Consider the following 18,607-nt stretch of genomic DNA (forward strand, 5'->3'; position numbering starts at 1 on the left):
CCTCTGGATCAAACTGTATTGCAAATATTCAAACGGTTTTTACATGCTGCCGTCTCCTAGCAACCAATGAAATTTTTCAAAAATATTGTAGCTTCACTTTTCACGGAGTATGAGCGTTCTATATACTGTATTTTCAATTCAGTGCGCCCGACTCGCTGACGCACTTGATTTGTGGCATAGACATGGCCATTGGGCCTTCACGGTGTAATTTGTGCGAGGCTTTTGTCCGAGTGAGCTTGAGTCGAGAGGGCGAATGTACGGGTTGGGAATGTACGGGTCTCCCTTCCCCCGCCCGGCAACGCCGGTACTGGAGGGCGTCACAGGATCGGTGAGTCTCCAAAATCCGCTTCGTGCTGTTGCGAAGATTCAGGACGATGTCGCGATTGTTGTGCTGCTCTCCGACCATGAGAACTGCAACGTCATTGTTGACTGGCCCTCCCCCTCCCCCTCCCCTCCCCCCTCCCACCCCGGCTTAGCGGTTGGGGTGCAGGCTTGGGATCCGAGGATCCTGAGTTTGAATCCTGGTCGATCGCTGAATTAACGCCAGGGGGATTGACTCAGCCTGTCATCCTTCCGAGGTCGGCAAATTGAGTCCCAGCTTGCTGGGATGAATGATCCCGGTGTGTACCCCGATTTAGAATAGGTACACCGTATCCCTTTGCATTGTAAGAGGCGATGTCCGGGTAAGATCGTATATGTCGCCATACGAGGGGTGGAGCTATGCTAATTAGGTAGGGCTGAAGAATAATCCCCAGTGTGTAATTGTCCCTGTGATTTTTTCCCTTTGTTCTTATAAAATTCACTCGGCCAGCCATGCATTCGGCACATTGCCACACTGCCACAGCCAGGTAGCCCCGCCTCCAAACTTTCTCGATGGGCAGTCAAGAATGGTCGTGAGGTCAGGTCCCGAATGAGGATTGGTTGAGGAAGGATGGGGTGATTGAATTGCGCTTGGTGATTGGAGTGAGGGAACGATTGGTCAGAGGGAACGATCGAGAAAGGAGGTAGAAAAGTGAAGGGATCACCATTGTTCTCTCTCTCTCTCTCTCTCGTCTGGAGTTTCGTGGTGGGTGGATGCTGCTGTCTCTGGTTCTTGGGGCTGGCTCGTCTGCGCTTTTTGTGAAGAGAACATTTTCGGAGCTTTGGGGAGCCTTTGACACATTGGAGGAGGGGAGGTTGTTCGACTTGGTGCTCTTCGGGGGAGCTGGGGAACGTGTTGTGCTGGCTGGCCCAGGATTAAGCGCTGAGACATTTGGCTGCCTGTTGCACAGCTCTGTGTGCTCACGTGATTGACCGGCGCCATTGTTCGAGCACTTCGAAGTGCGATCTTCTCGTCGACTGACTCCACCAAAGTGCTCGTCGAAGCTAGAGCTGAGTGTCGGCCAAAAGGGGGGATTTTATTTTATTTTATTTAATCATTCCCCTGTCTGTTTTCATGTCTGAGTGGAGACGTCTCACATTAGGAAATATTCAATTTACCTCAATGTTCATTTTTATTCTTTGCTTTATTTCATTAAATTCATCTGTGTTGCATTTTTAATTGTTTGTCGTGTTCTGTGTTCATGGTTTCGGATTAAACCCCTGTCACATCCGTCCGTTCAGGTCGGGAACTCGTTATCTCTCCCGCGCGTGCCAAAGAGATAGCACCGCCATATTTTTGGGTATGCGCCTCGTCGTTAAGGCTCGTCTGGTCATACGTCGCCTTGAGGTTTTCACTACAGGATCGACACTACAATATTCACATTCTGTTACCTCCTGCCAAGTTATTTCAAGCTATCCACAGCACTTCCTCCATTCTTTCAACCGATAAGTTACCGAACACTTTCAACAACAAAAAATGTTTTCAAAACAACAATTAGAGCAGTTATGTTCAAAAGGCAACTTTGCATGTTATAATGATGGTCACATGTCTATGTGATAATGATCTTCACACCATCATAAACAATACTCACTTGAAAAAGATCACGTCCATCAAATTTCCATCCAACAAATAATTGTGTGGACAGAATGCCGAGTGCCCACACGTCGGCTGGGGGACCTTCATATGTCTCCATGTTGAAGAACTCTGGTGCCAAGTAACCAAGTGTGCCACGGTCGGGATCAAGCTTTTCACCTGGCGTGCAAATTCTCGCCATGCCAAAGTCAATGACCTTTACGATCCACACATCGTCACAAAGCACGTTGTCAAGCTGAAGAATAAACAGAAATCAATATATATATTAAAAAGGTGAAACCTTTGATGATAAAACATGTTAAAATAAAAATTCAAAGTTTAATGAGAAGGGCACGCAGGAAAATAAAATTCCAGGAAGAGAGAAAAAAAAAAACATCCTCTATAAATATCAGGAGTTTATCTATAATAATAATAATAATAATAATAATAAAAAGCAGTGTGGTGTGTCTGTGTGTGTCTCCTCCATAACTCCAAAACCATGAAACCTAACGGACCCATTCTCTGCATGCGCATTTCTTGAACACCAAGTGTGTGCACGAATGAAAACTGGGTGTTTGCGTGTGTTAAAACACCCTTTTTGAAGACGATTACCGGCCTTGTGTTATTTAAACAAAAACAGGCGTTTATCCTTGGTCAGTCCCCTATCCCTCACAGGGGTCTTGTGCTTTTTCAGCCTGCTCAAAAACGCCTTTCTTTGGAACAGGCCACAACAGTTTCTGCACAATTAAGTGCTCAAAATTTATGTTTTCACTCTCCTCACTCACATCATCGAATGTCTGGTCTTCATATCTACAAATCGTTGTTTACATCACTATTGCAGCTGCTATTGTTTTCAAATTAGGAGCTTCAAATGATTTGATGCATTATATGATGCGATTTTCCACAATGGCCTCTCACGGACGAATTAAAGTACATTGTCAAAGTTCTGGTATTTAAAAAACAGAGCAGGAAATCGACATAGTATTACATATTACTGCACATCGGATTTTTAAGTGAAAAAATAAAAAATATTTTTTCACATAAAACCGCTTTTTTGCGTGCAAAAAAAATATTTTGCTATTTTCGGAGAAAAAAAAATTTCGCCCTTTTTCGGGAAAAATAAAATAAAATGCCCTTTTTGGTCGAAAATGTCTGGCAATGCTAAAAAGAATTAGGGAATTTTTCGAAATTTTAAACTGCGATCGAAATTTTTAACTGCGATCGAAATTTTTAACTGCGATCAATCTCAAAAACAAAACGTTGCGTCCACTTGCGTGCGTTGCGTCCCCAGCGTGTACAGCAGTGAGGCGGTGTACTACAGTGAGAGAGTGTACACAAAGTGTGAACAAGTCTCCTATCAAGATGAGTGCTGCTCTTCGTGACAAGTGGCTGAAGGAATTCAACGCTGGCGGCGATGGGGCCACCTTCAAGTACGTGTCGAGTGACACGGCTTTCTGTCGAGCTTGTGAAAAGACTTTCCGGGCGAAGCAGAAGTCTGAGCTGGCCCAACATGTCCAAGGAGACCGCCACAAGAACAACTTGGCCTTGAAGAAGAAGAGGACGGTCACGCAAGCCACCATGGAGGACTTTGGTGGTGGAAAGAGGCACAAGTGCGACGTCGTGGCTCAGGAGCTGTGCCAGGCCATGCTGGCCGCTGGCATCCCATGGTCGAAATTGGAAAACCCTGCCCTCCGGTCGTTCCTGGAGAAGCACATCACTCTCCAGATCCCCGATGAAAGCTGGATTCGAAAGCACTACCTCGACAAGTGCTACGACGAGGCCTTGGCGGGGATCCGTGCCGACCTCGGACAGCAGCCCATCTGGCTGTCCGTCGACGAGACGACCGATTCGGCAGGTCGATGTGTGGCCAACATCATCGCGGGACACTTGTCCAAGGAGGGGTACTTTCGTCCCCACCTCGTCCAGTGCATGTTTCTGGAGAAGACCAACTCCGGGGAGATCGTGCGCGCAGTCAATGACACGCTGCGCTATCTTTGGCCTGATTTCAAGCCGGAGTGCCTCAAGGTCCTCGTCAGCGACGCCGCGGCCTATATGATCAAGGCCGGCCATGCCGTGGAGGAACTCTTCCCGGACTTGCTGCATGTGACTTGCGTTGCCCACGCGCTCCACCGTGTCTGCGAGACAGTCCGAGAAATGTTCAAGGACGTCAACGACCTGATTGCCACGACGAAGAAGGTGTTCGTCAAAGCCCCGTCGCGTGTTGTCCTTTGGAAGGAGCAGCAGCCCAATCTTTATCTCCCCCCCGGAGCCCATTCTGACTCGGTGGGGGACGTGGATCGACGCCGCGGTGTTTTACGCCGAGCACTTCGAGGCCGTCAAGGACATTGTGGACCAGCTGAACGATGACGACGCGATGGCAATCCGGAGTGCCAAGGACCTGTTCGGAAAGGCGGACATCAAGCTCAGTTTGGTCTTCTTAAATGCCCACGTGTCGTTCATCCCGAAGATCCTTAAGCAGCTGGAGGAGGCCGGCATGGAGCTGGCCAAGGCCTTCCAGCTCCTTGATCAGGCCAAGGAGGAGCTCGAAAAGATCCGAGGCTGCCGTAAGGAGATCCTGCTCACCAAGTTCAAGGCGGTGCTGCAGCGCAATCCCGATAGTGGTGTGCTGAGGACAGTGGCTTTGATCCTGGATGGAGATCAGCACGGATCTGAGGTTGGTGTGCCGGCTGGAGTCAAGCTTGCCGACATCCCCCTCTTGAGGTACTGCCCCATCGTCAGCGTCGACGTGGAAAGGTCCTTCTCCGTCTACAGAAACGTCCTCACCGACCGCTGACACCGCCTCACCAAGGAGAACATTACCAAGATAATGATTTCAAACACCTACTTTAACCGTTCCTAAAAGGGTCTTGTCAATTTCTTCTAGTCCTCTACTTATCAAACAATGCGGTTGCAATAAAGGTACCTGAACGTCATTTTTTACCTGTTTACTTGACCAGAGTGCTTAATGTTGTGCAGGAAAAAGCTTACCATTTTTTGTTCTTTTTTTGACTGATTTCTGAAAAACTTGATAATAATAAAAAATGAATAAAACGGGGGAAAAAAATATTTCAGGATTTTTTCACATAAAAAAAAAAAATTCCCGCTTTTCAAAACATAAAAGGCCTATTTTCTTAACATAAAAATCCGTAGTCTACATATTACATAAAGGTTCATTTGTTCACCACTGTTACGTCTGGCTGTGTGGCCTATATAGACACTCGCGAAATAACGCCATAAAAGCAAGTACGATGTTTGGAAACTATGGCAATACAGTCGTAAGTGGTGTAATTGTTTTTTTATCACAGCGGATGTCGTTTTTTAAATTAAAATTACAAATGCCTTTTTTATTAAAGATGCAACACCGCCTGCTCCCTCCTCTTGAGTGTATTTTATTTATTTCCTTCCTTTAAAAAGTACATCAATTGACGAACAAAGGCCTGCTTTCCCACCTGCATGCATTGGGAGCTGCGGGCGGTGCCACGTCTGCTAAAAATGCGCTATTTTATTTGCCCTTTTTGTGCAATTTGCTGTCATTCTGTCAATAGTTATATTAATATAACTGATAACTATCGTTATATTAATATAACTTATAACGATAACTACTTATAACTTATAATTATAACTATATTAATGTAACTATCGGGACTTCCGCTTCCGGTTTTGCCGGCGAGGTCGTGTGTTTTTCCAAGCTCTCCACGCTACCAAAGCTAAGAATTTTTGCCATTTGTATTTCTGTCAAAACTGTATTTTTATTTGATGGTGTGAGTGCCTACTGTGTGTTTCTTGTTAGATATCGGTTGAAATCGTGCATACCTGTGTATAATCGTCGGTTGGTTCCTGCTGCATTTTTCAGGCCTGGTTTTCCAGGCCTCGAGGCTTTGTTGTCTCCTCTCGGCGGTCGTTGTGATCCATTTACTTTCGTTCTCTCACTGTTTTTTCCAGTCTTTTTTCACCCCATACATCTTACCCTTTGCCCGAACATCTTACCCTTTGTTTAAAGGCTTAAATTAAATTTTAAAAAATTGTAATTTCCTTCTTCAGTGTTCGTTCGTTCTTTGACCACGTGTTTCGCCCCACCCGTTTTTTTCCCTCCTTCCTTCATAACTCGATCCTCTCCAGCCGACACCTTTCCCCATTCCAGTTCTCACCATACTTCTTCAACTTTATCCTTCTTCCTCTGATCCACTTTAACCTAACCTTCAAAAAAACATATTGACGAAGAATTTAAAAAGTAGACCTCTCCTCCTGTACAAACACATTTGCTTATACACCTGCCTGTTCCTTCGCTCTCTGCTCTTCTGGCTGTCAATCTTCTATTATTCTGCTCCTGCTTCTGAACCTGTGCTGGATTTCCTTAATCCCCCTTAGCAATCCTTCATGCCCTCATTTAGGGAATTTCCCCAGAAAGTTTTCACTGTTTAGTTTTTAAATGTTTAAACTTTCCCGTGAAGTGTTATATTCTGTTGTATTTTATAACACATTTTTCTTCTTCTTCTTTAAAAGGTTGTTTTCGATTTGCTCACCAAATCTCTTCATTTCAAATAAAAATCCAATCTATTACAGTTCTTCCTTCTAACATTCACAAAACTCACCTGCATTCCACCCCTCATCCAACGTTTTCAAACGGATCTCTGATTTGAAAATCACAAGAAACTCATTTTGCAATAAATGTTCGTTTTCCATAAATCGTCCAACACTTTCTAAAATCCAAAGTCATCCTTCCCCTCCTAAACTCCCTCCTCACCCATCCCTTTCAAATCTCCCCCCTTGCCCCTCCCCTCCTTAACTACCCCCTCTCTCCTCCCCTCCTAAACTCCTCCCTCACCCCCTCCCCTCCCAAAGCCCCCTCACTCCTCCCCTACTAGATTTCCCCCTAACCCCTCCATTTCAAAACTCACCCTTCCCCCCTCCCCTTCAAATCTCCCCACCCTCCTTTTTTCTCCAATTCTCCCCTCTCACCCCTCCTCCTCAAAGCGTCCTCTCCGCTTCCTCGCCCTTCCAACTCATACCTCCATCTCCTCCAACCTTCTTCCTCGCTCTGCCTTCCACCCTTCCTCCTGTCCATGGCACACTGAAACTTGTGGTGAGGCAGTTGCCCAGAAACAACTTGCCTTCTCCTCATGGAAGGCAAATCCAACGGAAGGCAATCTCCGTTCCTTCCACAAAGCTCAGAACAAGTGTGTGTCTACCCTCAGGAGAGTAAAGAAGCAATATCTCTCCACTCTCAAGACTGAACTCTCAAACCTGTCTCCCTCCTCCAAATCCTGGTGGTGTCTGGTCAAACCCATCGCTCTCTGTACCCACTTACCCAGTCGTACCCAGCTGCTCCTGGACTATGTGTCCTTCTCTCCTGACAAGGTGGAGAGTTTCTGTCAATCCTTGACTCTGATTCTGCAACTGGACTAGACGGCATCAGCCCACGGGTCGTAAAATCCTGCTCTGCCGCTCTTTCACACCCTCTCTCTGTTCTTTTCACCCTCTCTTTTGCTCAAGGTCATCTGCCAGCATCTTGGAAATCAGCAAACATTTCCGCTTTACACAAAAAGGTGCAAAAACAAATCCTTGCAACTACAGACCAATCAGCCTGCTCCCAATGATCAGCAAAGTCATGGAATCCATCATTGCTTCGGATATCAAATCCTTCCTCTTCTCCAATGGCTTGATCTCTGATCATCAAATTGGATTCAGACCAGGTCACTCCACTCTGGACATGCTGCTTCTGCTGTCTCAACAATGGATGGAGGTCCTCAATGTCAAACAGGAAATTAGAGCCGTCTCCCTTGACATATCATGTGCCTTCGATACGGTCTGGCACCCCGCTCTGCTCACAAAACTCTCCTCCTCTGGTATCCATGGAAATCTCCACGCATGGCTTGCGGACTTCCTCTCTGGTTGTAGTCAACGTGTGGCCCTGAATAGATTTCTCTAATTTCCCCTCCCTGTTCAGGCTGGAGTTCCCCAAGGCAGTGTTCTGGGACCTGTGCTTTTTCTGGTCTTCATCAATCATCTCTCCAACTCTGTTGAAAATCCTTTCTATCTCTTTGCTGATGACTCCACTCTCTGCCACTCCATACCTCATCCCTCAGATCAGCAGTCTGCAGCCTCCTCACCCTCACTCTCTGCAGACCTGGACAAAATCACAGACTGGTCAAACAAGTGGAACATGTCTTTCAATCCTGACAAATCTCACACTCTCACTATAAACCACAATTTAGAGGCCATTTTTCCCCGCAAGGCGGGGGTTGGCCTTTTTCGGGCACCGTGGTTATTGTTGTTTTTTGGTCCCCTTTTTGAAGCAATGTTTTACGGCCGGATGCCCTTCCTCACGCCAACCCTTTTTGTCGCCTTTTACGACAAGCAGGGAATTACCAGTGAACTGGTACTCAATTAGCCGACCTCGGAAGGATGACAGGCTGAGTGAACCCCCCTGGCGTTAATTCAGCGATCGACCGGGATTCGAACCCAGGATCCTAGGATCCTAAGCTGGCACCCTAGCCGCTAGCCCAACACTCTCACTATATGTCTCTCCAAAGACCATCTGGACAACCCTCCCATCTACTTTCGCAACAATCCTCTCCAAGAAGTTCTGTCACTCAAGCTCTTGGGTCTCACAATCTGCCATGATCTTTCCTGGGAAAACCACATTTCCAAGCTGGCTTCCAAAACCAGTCACCAACTGGGCATCCTCCGTCGTGCGAAGTCTTTCCGTGGCACACCTGAGCTCCTCACCACATACAAGGCTTTCATCCGCAACTCAATGGAATACTGCTCTCCCTTCTGGGCCGGTGCTCCTGCCTCACACCTAGCTCGGCTTCACGCTGTTGAAACCAAAGCTTTCAGAATCATTGGAATCTCCCGCGATGAAGCTGATTCTGAGGGCCTTTCAGTCACTCACCGCAGGCAGGTTGGTGGTCTTTCCGTCTTCTACAGACTCCTCTCTGGCCTATACCCTCCCTCCCACCAGCCCTGTCTGTGCTCTGTACCCCAACTATTCCTACAGGTCGCACAAGATCTGTCAGCAACCCTCTTATGGTTAAACTGCCAAAATCAAGACTCTAGATTCACCTTCGCCCTTTCATTCCTCTTTTCTCCCACATCTGGAACAAACTCCCTCACTCTCTTCAATCCCACTTCTCTCTCCAGGTCTTTAAAACAGCTGTTCACCACCATATCTTATCTTCCCCCACCCAAAACCTTGATGTTTTATACCCCCGTTAATTCACCCCAGATCCACTTTTCTGAAATACCGACTTCTTTCCTGGAAATCCTCACGGTGTCCATGTGGTTTTTACCTCTCCCACCCCCACCCCCCTTCCCATGCCTCCTCCCCCCAAGCCCTCTCCCTCCCACAGATCTCCCAATGTCCCTGCTCTCAAATGTTCTACTTGTGTGCTTCCACCTCTCTCCCCATCTTGTCTCCCGCTCCCTTTATTATGTCTGATGTGTCCGTTTGTTTTTTTTGGTCATTAATGTTAGCTCTTACACGAGCCTCGATCTTGTATACAAGAAAATATATATATATATATATATATATATATATATATATATATATATATGCATACAGACCTATAAAAATATCCTTACAGAAAAACCAACTCTAATGTTTAAGCCACTTGGCTGCCATGGTGATCATAGGTGGATCCAGAGAGGGAGATGGGGGTGCAAGGGGTGCGCAGTCACTCTCCCTGCCCCCCCCCCCCCCACCCTTTGATTTTCGATGGCAGGTTATATGCTGTGATATTTGATGCAGTCCAGTGGCAGATACATGTTGGTGGCACCATTCAACTTTCTCCATGTGCGAGTCAATTATGCGTGCGTTTACAAGACACACACGTGATGAGAGCTATTGAGGGAATCTTTTAATAGCGCATTAAATGTGTTTCCCAATCATGCTGTTCATCTTTTAAGAGTGCTTTAAATGCGTGTTTCACAATTGGCCCGTTACTTCATTTTGTCACAGATTGTGACCACAGTGCGGTCATTGTTGTTTTAACGAAGGATTCCGGCTGGAGAAGTCCACTCACCAATTTGCCACTTTGGCCCGTCAGTCATCGCGAATGTGCTGAACTGTTGGCCCAGGGTAGAACGCAAGGAACTGCAGAAACTTCCGAGAATGCAGCAAATATCATTTCTGACGATGAATCTTTTAAAATATCCTGGAGAAGGACCCGCAGACCACTTCTCCCCCTCCCCCCCGTATTTAAATTCCTGGATTCGCTCCTGATATCCGTGATACAGTGTGGCTTGCTACCCCATGGGGACATCCCAGGAGTTACAAGGCAAAATAAAATAGAGCATGAAAAGCAACGGGACAATCATGTTGTGCGAGAGGTATGCACACTTGTTCTCAGCCATTTAGCCTGGATTTGAATCGTGACCCAGCTATAAACTGTCACCTGGTGTTTCACAGACGTGGTGATTTATCAGTGTGAGTGCCGTCCCTCTGCCGGATTTTAACCCCTCCCTTCTCTCCTCACTCTTCCCTCTGACCCCCCCCCCCCCTCCTCCTCTGCCTCCCCTCTCTCCTTCTCTCTCTACCACCACCTCTGCCCTTCTCTCTTTACTGCGCCCTCTCCCCTTCTCGCTCTACCTACGCCCCCCCCCCCCCATCCTCATCCTCTCGCTCCCCACCACTCCTCCCTCTTGTTCTCCCCTCTCACCATTCTCCTGCTCTCTCGTCCCTGTCCCCCTGCTCTCTCTCCTGTCCACCTGGGGGAATCCTGCCTCCCTGTCTTTCTGCTCCCCATTTCCCGTCTTTCTGCTCTCCCCTTCCCCCACTCCCCCCACCCCCCCCCTACCTGTCTTCCCCCTCCCTCTACCTGTCTTCCCCCTCCCTTCCCTCTCCCTCTCCAACCCCTCCCATTCCCTTTCCTTGCCCAGCTAAGACAGGTACCTTTGTTAGTACAATAATATGGAGGAGCTTGAAGCGAGAGTATGTCAAAGAGAACAAACGAAAGAGTCGCAGTCAGTGAGACTTGGTTTAGCTCGAGGAAAGGACGAGAAGGCCACAGATGTGGAGGTGTGATCGGAAAGAGAAAATAGCAAGAGGTGTGGAATGTAGGTGAAGAACAATACCATATTATATGAAGAGAAAGTGGCGATTTGAAGGAGGGAATTAATGTCGAGGGTTCTGTGTGGATAGATATTGGGGATGGAAGAATACTTTGGTACGTACATATCAGGCTCCTGGTGCGTCGGAAGAAAGATTCACTAAGAGTTCCGAAAGGAATGTGTTAAGGGAAGGGGATTGATTGGGGATGATTTTAATTTGCCAGAAACAGATTGGGTTCAGGAACAGGGAAAGGGCAGATGAGCAATTTGTCGATCTCGTGCAGGATTGCTTTTTCATTCAGTATGTAGATAATCTCACGAGGAGTGGAGTGTTAGACCTCTCATGAGTGTGGTGGAGAACTCGAATGTTGTGGAAAAGGTTGAGGTAGAACAGCATTAATGGACAGGTGACCATAACATAGCATGTGCAAGGGAATTCGGTTTGAGATTGCAGAATGAGGATAGTAGATGTCAGGAAGGCCAATTTTGAGAGTGCAGGGAGAGAGGTGCAATGGATGAACAGGAGGGCAATCATTATATCAGAGAAATGGGCAATCTTCATGGAGAAAATGTGCAATAACATCTTCACAATGTCGCCATGAATCGAGATGTAAAGAGGAAATACACACTCCGACAGTGGGTGGTTCAGTGTGGCACACACCTTCACAGAAAGGTCTAATGAATTGTGTAATGAGCAGAAATGAGTGGACATGTGACCGCCCTCTCCCCACCCCCTCCCCTTGTTGGTAATTATACAAAGATATACATTTTGTTATTTCCTCCCTTCTCCACTTCCCACTCCATTCCTTCCTTGCTGTGCTGCCCAAAGAAAACAAGCATTCTGAGTATTGCGCTGCAATACATGTCCCCTACCGGCAGTGTGCATTATATAATTACCAACTCACGGTCTGAGGTAACTCGGCTAAATATTATCTGATTTGCACCAAATAAAGTTAATGAATGGTTGCATAGACCCCTACTTCTCACTCAAAGTGGAAACAGAATGTATATCGGAGTTAAAATAAGCCCGCAAGGTCGCTCCGTTGAGCGGCCTGCACGTATTGCACTGTGTGAATTATATAATTACCAACTCACGGTCTGAGGTAACTTGGCTAAAAATGATCCGATTTGCACCAAATAAAGTTCATGAATGGTTGCATAGACCCCTACTTCTCACTAAAAGGGGAAAAAGAATGTAAATCGGAGTTAAAATAAGCCTGCAAGTTCGCTCCGTGGAGCGGCGTGCACGTATTGCATTGTGTGAATTATATAATTACCCACTCACGGTCTGAGGTAACTCGGCTAAAAATGATCCGATTTGCACCAAATAAAGTTCATGAATGGTTGCATAGACCCCTACTTCTCACTAAAAGGGGAAAAAGAATGTAAATCGGAGTTAAAATAAGCCCGCAAGTTCGCTCCGTGGAGCGGCGTGCACGTATTGCATTGTGTGAATTATATAATTACCAACTCACGGTCTGAGGTAACTCGGCTAAAAATGATCCGATTTGCACCAAATAAAGTTCATGAATGGTTGCACAGACCCCTACTTCTCACTAAAAGTGGAAACAGAATGTAAATTGGAGTTAAAACAAGGAATATTAACAGCTTTGACTTACTGCACTCCAAATTATAGTCCGGAAAACTGTTGGGGAAATTACCAAAGTTCAAAGTGCCATCACTTTGTCAAAAATGATCGAAACGTCGTGAAGTTCGAACTTGATGTGTAACTTATCATGAGGAAACCATGTGCCAAGTTTGAAATCATTAGCATTAAGTGTTTAGAAAAAAAAGTCCGGAAAGCTGTTCTTTGCGTGACGGACTGACATACGGAGGGACGGCGTGCAAACCCAAAGTCCCCTCTGGTGTACACCGGTAGGGGACTAATAAATATATCATCGCAGTGTTACACAGAACATATCACGGTCGATGGTGGTGCCGTTGGTTACCTTTATGTCCCTGTGCACAATGTTCTTCTGGTGCATGTATGCAAAAGCAGAAGCCATCTGGAAGGTGGACGTAGAATATTAAAACATGGAGACAGATTTTACCATTTAGAGTTCAATGCTTTCTGTCATCTATCTATAATTCCAGCAATCTCTGTGTGTCTGTCTGTGTGTCTGTGTGTCTGTGTGTCTGTGACCGCTGTTTCTCGACAACCACGGGTCCGATATACTTGAAACTTGCCAGGTATATTGCTGGGGACCCGAGGATGTGCCTTTTCAAGGTTTCATATTAATCGGACAATTACTTACCGAGATATGTCCAAAAAACGCTTCAACCAATCAGAGAGCAGCGAGCTATCACGTGTGCCGAACGTGGCGATCAGACTCTGCCTCGGACGGCACATTTGACAGCGTATTCATTTATTTCACGTTGGAAAACTATGTTGCCGTTAAACTATGTTTTAAAACGAATTCAAACTGCGATTAAATTAAAACGATTCATCCTAACTGCGATTTGCGAACTTCCGGACAGTGACGACTGTCCGGCAGCACGCTTTCCGGCATCCAATCACAGAACGCTTTGTTGCGTAGGCGTGGCCGATGTGAGACGAGCGGAGCTGAGCGCGTTACGAGCTGACCGCCATTACGGTACGTAATTCGATTTCTTATGCGCATTATTTCTCCCAATTCATTCATCTCCCAATTTCTCCCAATTCAATTCGTATCACTAATAAAAACGAATTTGCGATTCATTCGCTTTCCTGCGCGTTTGTGCACGCGATGGCGATTGCTTTACCAAACTCCGGAAGCCGTTCGCTTTGGACCAAACCATTGCATGAGGGGGGGGGTTCTGTGGTCGTTGCGAATGGACCAAACCATTCATGTAAATAGAGGGGGGGGGATTGTCACTGTACTCGCAAGCCGTTCGCCGTTCGCTTTGGCGTTGCGAATGGACCAAACCATTTCATGTAAATAGAGGGGGGGGATATAATTTTAGATAGATATATAGTACGGGCATATATATAGTACGGGCATGCCCTAGTATTTCAAAACACGTCAACATCACACTGAGGCTGAATGATGTGTCAGCTCACCTGCTTCATGACCCACCACGCTTTCGGCAAAGAGAACGTCTTCTGTAACTGAAGTTGGCGAGAGAGCGAACCTGCACGCATCGGACACAAACATACAAGGGCAATGAGATCATTGATTTTTAACAAAATACGAGAAGAGGAACAAGGGGAGGAACGATAAACAAAACAATAAAGATAAATTTTGCTTGCAAAATCGAATGTCATGGAAAAGAAAACTGACAGACGGTCACAGTTGGACATAAGAAGGAGCGAATGAAGAGGAAGAGGAGTGAGGGAGAACAAGAGAGGAAGAGAAAGGGGAGGAACTGGAAGTGAGTCGAGTGAAAAGAGGGTTCATGGAGATAGGAAAAGGAAAGGTGGAGGATGACTCGAGATGGAGGTGCATCCCTGCTTGAGGTGTTGGAGGGGAGAATGTGTTTGAATCGTTTTCCGGAAGCATCACTCCATAAAGACTGTAAAATCGCTACTTGTTATGCATTTGGTGGGCATCTTGGAAATGGTGGCCAATTTGATGCGGTTCTCATTGGTTGCTCTCCTGGGTACCAGTCATTTGTAGTTCTACATATAATAAAGAACATTTCCACCAAATTGCATGTTTCTATCATGATTTTACCAATTGAGGTGAATTTGGCTAGGTAACCACTGTACTACCATGGCTGATGGTGAGGCCTATAAAGTCAAAAGACCAAACCACTTCCCAAACCAAACTTGTCCAAACCACTTCCCAAACCACCCCCTTCTTGCCCCCCAACCCCCTTATTGCCCCCCCCCACACCATTCTTGCCCCCCCCCCACCCCCTTCTTGCCCCCCCCACCCCCTTCTTGCCCCCCCCAACCCCTTCTTGCCCCCCCCCCCCACCCCCTTCTTGCCCCCCCCCCCCACCCCCTTCTTGCCCCCCCCCTCCCTCTGCTCATGACTTGATCTGCTCGCTGTCGGGCCCAACACCGCGCACCTTCCTGCGCCCCTACGCCCACTGCTTGCTCTGCATGTGCACCTTGGTGTTTGTTCTCTGCTCAATGTTCATGCGACTTCTCTGTATTTTTCTGCACAAACGCCATGGATATTCTCTTGGGATTTGTAAGAACTGAAAGATGTGTCAGATATCAGAGTAACAGACCTCAACTTCAAATGCAATTTATTTACTTTTCTCCTCTGATCAACACTCATGGTTGAGCTCACCACACCTGGTTATCGGGACATCAGGTTGAGAACACGAGAAGATGAAACAAAACATGTTCACATGATCTTTTCTGCTCTTTTTGTTCCCATAACAAATATTCATGGTCGAGCATGAACCTACAAAGTCCCAACAATCAAGGCATTATAATTCAAGTTTGCCAATTACTAAGTTATTTGTCTGCTCAAGTAAAAGTGATGGACACAAACAGCGGAGTTTCAGCAAAACGTCTTCAGAAACCTCACCTGCAGCTACGTATTCCATGGCGATGACCACTTCCTCGGAGATCTTATCTTGATGGACGCCAATCAGCTTCACTGCCAGGAAGCAACATGGTGGAGCACAAGTTCAGATGGCATAAAGAAACTCGTCCACAGTTAAACACCTTGAAACATTCATGATGAACACAGGAGTTTGGTGTGACCCTTCCGATGAGAACTGATCAACAGTGTGACAAGTTCGTGTTTCACAGGTGATTCTGTGCTGTCCCTCGGATGGACGTTAATCCGGCATCCCACCTGCGGACACGAGTCCGTGTGCGTTAAGGACCCACGGTGTCCTTCCTGAAGAGGAGGCGAGTTATCACTGGCACTGCTGTTGGCCTAATGGTTGGGGCGGCGGCCTTGGGATCCTAAGGTCTTTTTTTGATTCTTTTTAGTGAAGATCCGGATCCAGATACGAGAATTTTAATTGCTAAAGCGATTCTTCATCATTGATAAAAAGGGCCAAAAACGATGTACCGGATATTGCTGTGGATTTGGAAAATGTATCGATGAGGGTCGAGGGAGCGCATTTGTTCGGAGAAAACTACTACCCCCCTTAAAATTACTACACCCCATAAAAAAACTCAAAATAATGACGAGACTAATATAAAAACGCAGAACGGAGCCTGAATTTATAACAGAGGGGAGATGCAGCCGCAGACCACCGGATGTTAACAACACAGTCAGTCGCTCTTACATCACCTCAGGTTTCCGCGAACGGCGTATCGGAAGGCACCAAGCCTGCATCTCCTATTTTATATCTGCGATTATTATACAATTCAGAATAATGATAAGATTAATATTAAAACTCAGAAACCAGTCCGAATAATAATAATGAGTGGAGATGCAGCCTCGGACCCTCTGCTGCGAACAACACCACTGCTCTTACAGCACATCCGGTTACCGCGAATATTGTGTTTGAAGGCGCCAGGGCGGCATCTCATGTTGAGTTTAAATGCGCCAGGGCCGCATCTCATGTTGTGTTTGAATGCGCCAGGGCGGCATCTCATGTTGTGTTTGAATGCGCCAGGGCGGCATCTCATGTTGTGTTTGAATGCGCCAGGGCGGCATCTCATGTTATGTTTGAATGCACCAGGCCGTCATCTCATGTTGTGTTTGAATGCGCCAGGGCGGCATCTCATGTTGTGTTTGAATGCACCAGGGCCGCATCTCATGTTGTGCATCTTTGATTATTATTCCAGTAAAAGAATTTTGAATTGGAATGGCGACTCTGCTCTGATACATCGACCTCATCACACGGAATACTGTTTTTCGTGAAAAACATCCATGTGCACTCCAGGAATCCCAAGATAGTTATTTCTTAGTCCAGGTAAAAGTAGACCTTTGCCCATTGTCTAAGGCCGTGGTTCTTAACCTGCGTTCAACCGAACCCCAGGGGTTCAGTGAGCCAGGATCAGGTGTTCGGCGGAGGTCCTCCGAAACGCATTGCAATTGTTTTTTTTGTTTTTTTGTTTTGTATCAATTTTGAATCTATGTGTAATTACGCTTATTATTAATATTATTATTATTTCGCTATGTATGTTACGAACGAATGGAAATGTTATTTGCTATTGTATTCCCATCCCATTCATGGCTTCTCAGGTCTGTGTTTAAGATAAGTTGTTTCACACTGACTTTTGTAAGTTGAATCAATGAGCAACTTGCTAATTATTTTGTTGATGGTGCTTACTTGCTTACTTACTTACTGGATTTTGGACTTTGCAGGTGTTCGGAAATTCCAGTGAATAGCCTCGATTAGCTTGCCGTGTGCCGTGGGTCATTGGTCGCGCCTTACTTTGGAGTTACTGATTAATTGAAAAGTAAGTTGGAAATGTTTGTGGATATGCAGGACGGGTTCAGAAGTTATATTAAAGTCTAAAGTGGATGGTGATTGTAAAATATGATTGAATTACTCAGAAAATTAGGTGGAGGTGATATAACTCCTTTGGTCGCAATTCAAAACTAACAATTCACAGTTTTCTATGTAATATTATAATGGGATTTGAGGTGACATAGAGATTGATTATAAATGACATAGATTATGTCAAGTGACAAGTGACAAGACATATGTCAATGACAAGTGACATAGATTATAAATCCCGTCATCGTAACTATAAGTTATGTTTTCTTCGTTTTTTGGTTTTTTTAAATAAAATAAGCTTGTGGACGACTTCTTCAGAAGCAATGGCCTCTCATGGAACATGGTGTCTGGAGTTTGCTCGGACGGAGCTGCAGCCATGCTGGGATGCAACTCCGGTTTTGGAGCGCTGGTGAAGGCCGATGCACCCCACATCATCGCCACGCACTGCGTCCTGCACAGACACGCGCTGGCATCAAAAACCCTGCCTCCAAAACTGGCCAATGTTCTGAAAATCGTCGTTGAAACTGTGAATTACGTGCGAAGCCGTGCTCTGAATCATCGCATCTTCAAAGAGCTGTGCAATGAAATCGGCTCTGAATTCGAAGTCCTTCTCTCCCACTCTAACGTTCGATGGTTATCACGAGGGAAGGTAGTGAGCCATGTTTTTGCCTTGCGTGTAGAATTAGCCCTGTTTTTGCGAGAACACCAGCATTGCCATGCAACGCACTTCCAAGAGTCAGAGTTCATCCTCGCCTTGGCGTACTTGGCTGACATCTTCGACGCACTCAATCATCTCAATTGCCAGATGCAGGGCGGTGGAGTAAATGTCATCGAATCTGAAGAAAAGCTGAGCGCTTTCCGAAAGAAGTTACTGTTGTAGATGCGGCGAACAAAGAACGACAACTTCGCGAACTTTTCGCAACTGGACGAGTGTGTGAGCGGGATCGAAGATGAGTCTGAAGTTGGAGGTACTGCTGTACCGAAGGAGCTGAAGCAAGTGATTGCCACGCACTTGGATGAGCTGGGAAAGTCATTCGACGGCTACTTCCCCGACCAAGAGCAATACCCAGCATGGGTGCGGCAGCCGTTTACTTTCGACATTGCAATGGCAGATGTCAACGACCAATACCTCGACGACCTCATCGACCTTCAGCAGAGCCAGACTCAACAACAACTCTTCGGCACAACAACACTCTCAACGTTTTGGTGCCGCCAAATGGAAGGGTATCCTCACATCGCCAAAAATTGCCCTTGAGATCCTCACGCCATTCGTTACAACGT

General features: G+C 46.3%; 1 protein-coding gene and 1 long non-coding RNA gene across 3 annotated transcripts in view; one reads left to right on the top strand and one right to left on the bottom strand.

Annotated features, from left to right (window-relative positions):
* The window catches only part of LOC137438259 (ankyrin repeat and MYND domain-containing protein 2), an 821,307-nt gene that overhangs the window by 652,153 nt on the left and 150,547 nt on the right, over positions 1 to 18,607 (top strand). The gene's annotated exons all lie outside the window — the stretch shown is intronic.
* On the bottom strand, positions 12,940 to 15,500 carry LOC137416562 (uncharacterized). Its single transcript, XR_013620992.1, has 3 exons — positions 15,448 to 15,500; positions 14,025 to 14,095; positions 12,940 to 12,990 (listed from the first exon to the last, which is right to left on the bottom strand). It is a non-coding gene; the product is annotated as an uncharacterized LOC137416562 (long non-coding RNA).

The sequence above is a fragment of the Myxine glutinosa genome, chromosome 12, assembly GCF_964187855.1.
Source record: "Myxine glutinosa chromosome 12, kmMyxGlut1.1, whole genome shotgun sequence".
NCBI classification, from domain to species: domain Eukaryota; kingdom Metazoa; phylum Chordata; class Myxini; order Myxiniformes; family Myxinidae; genus Myxine; species Myxine glutinosa.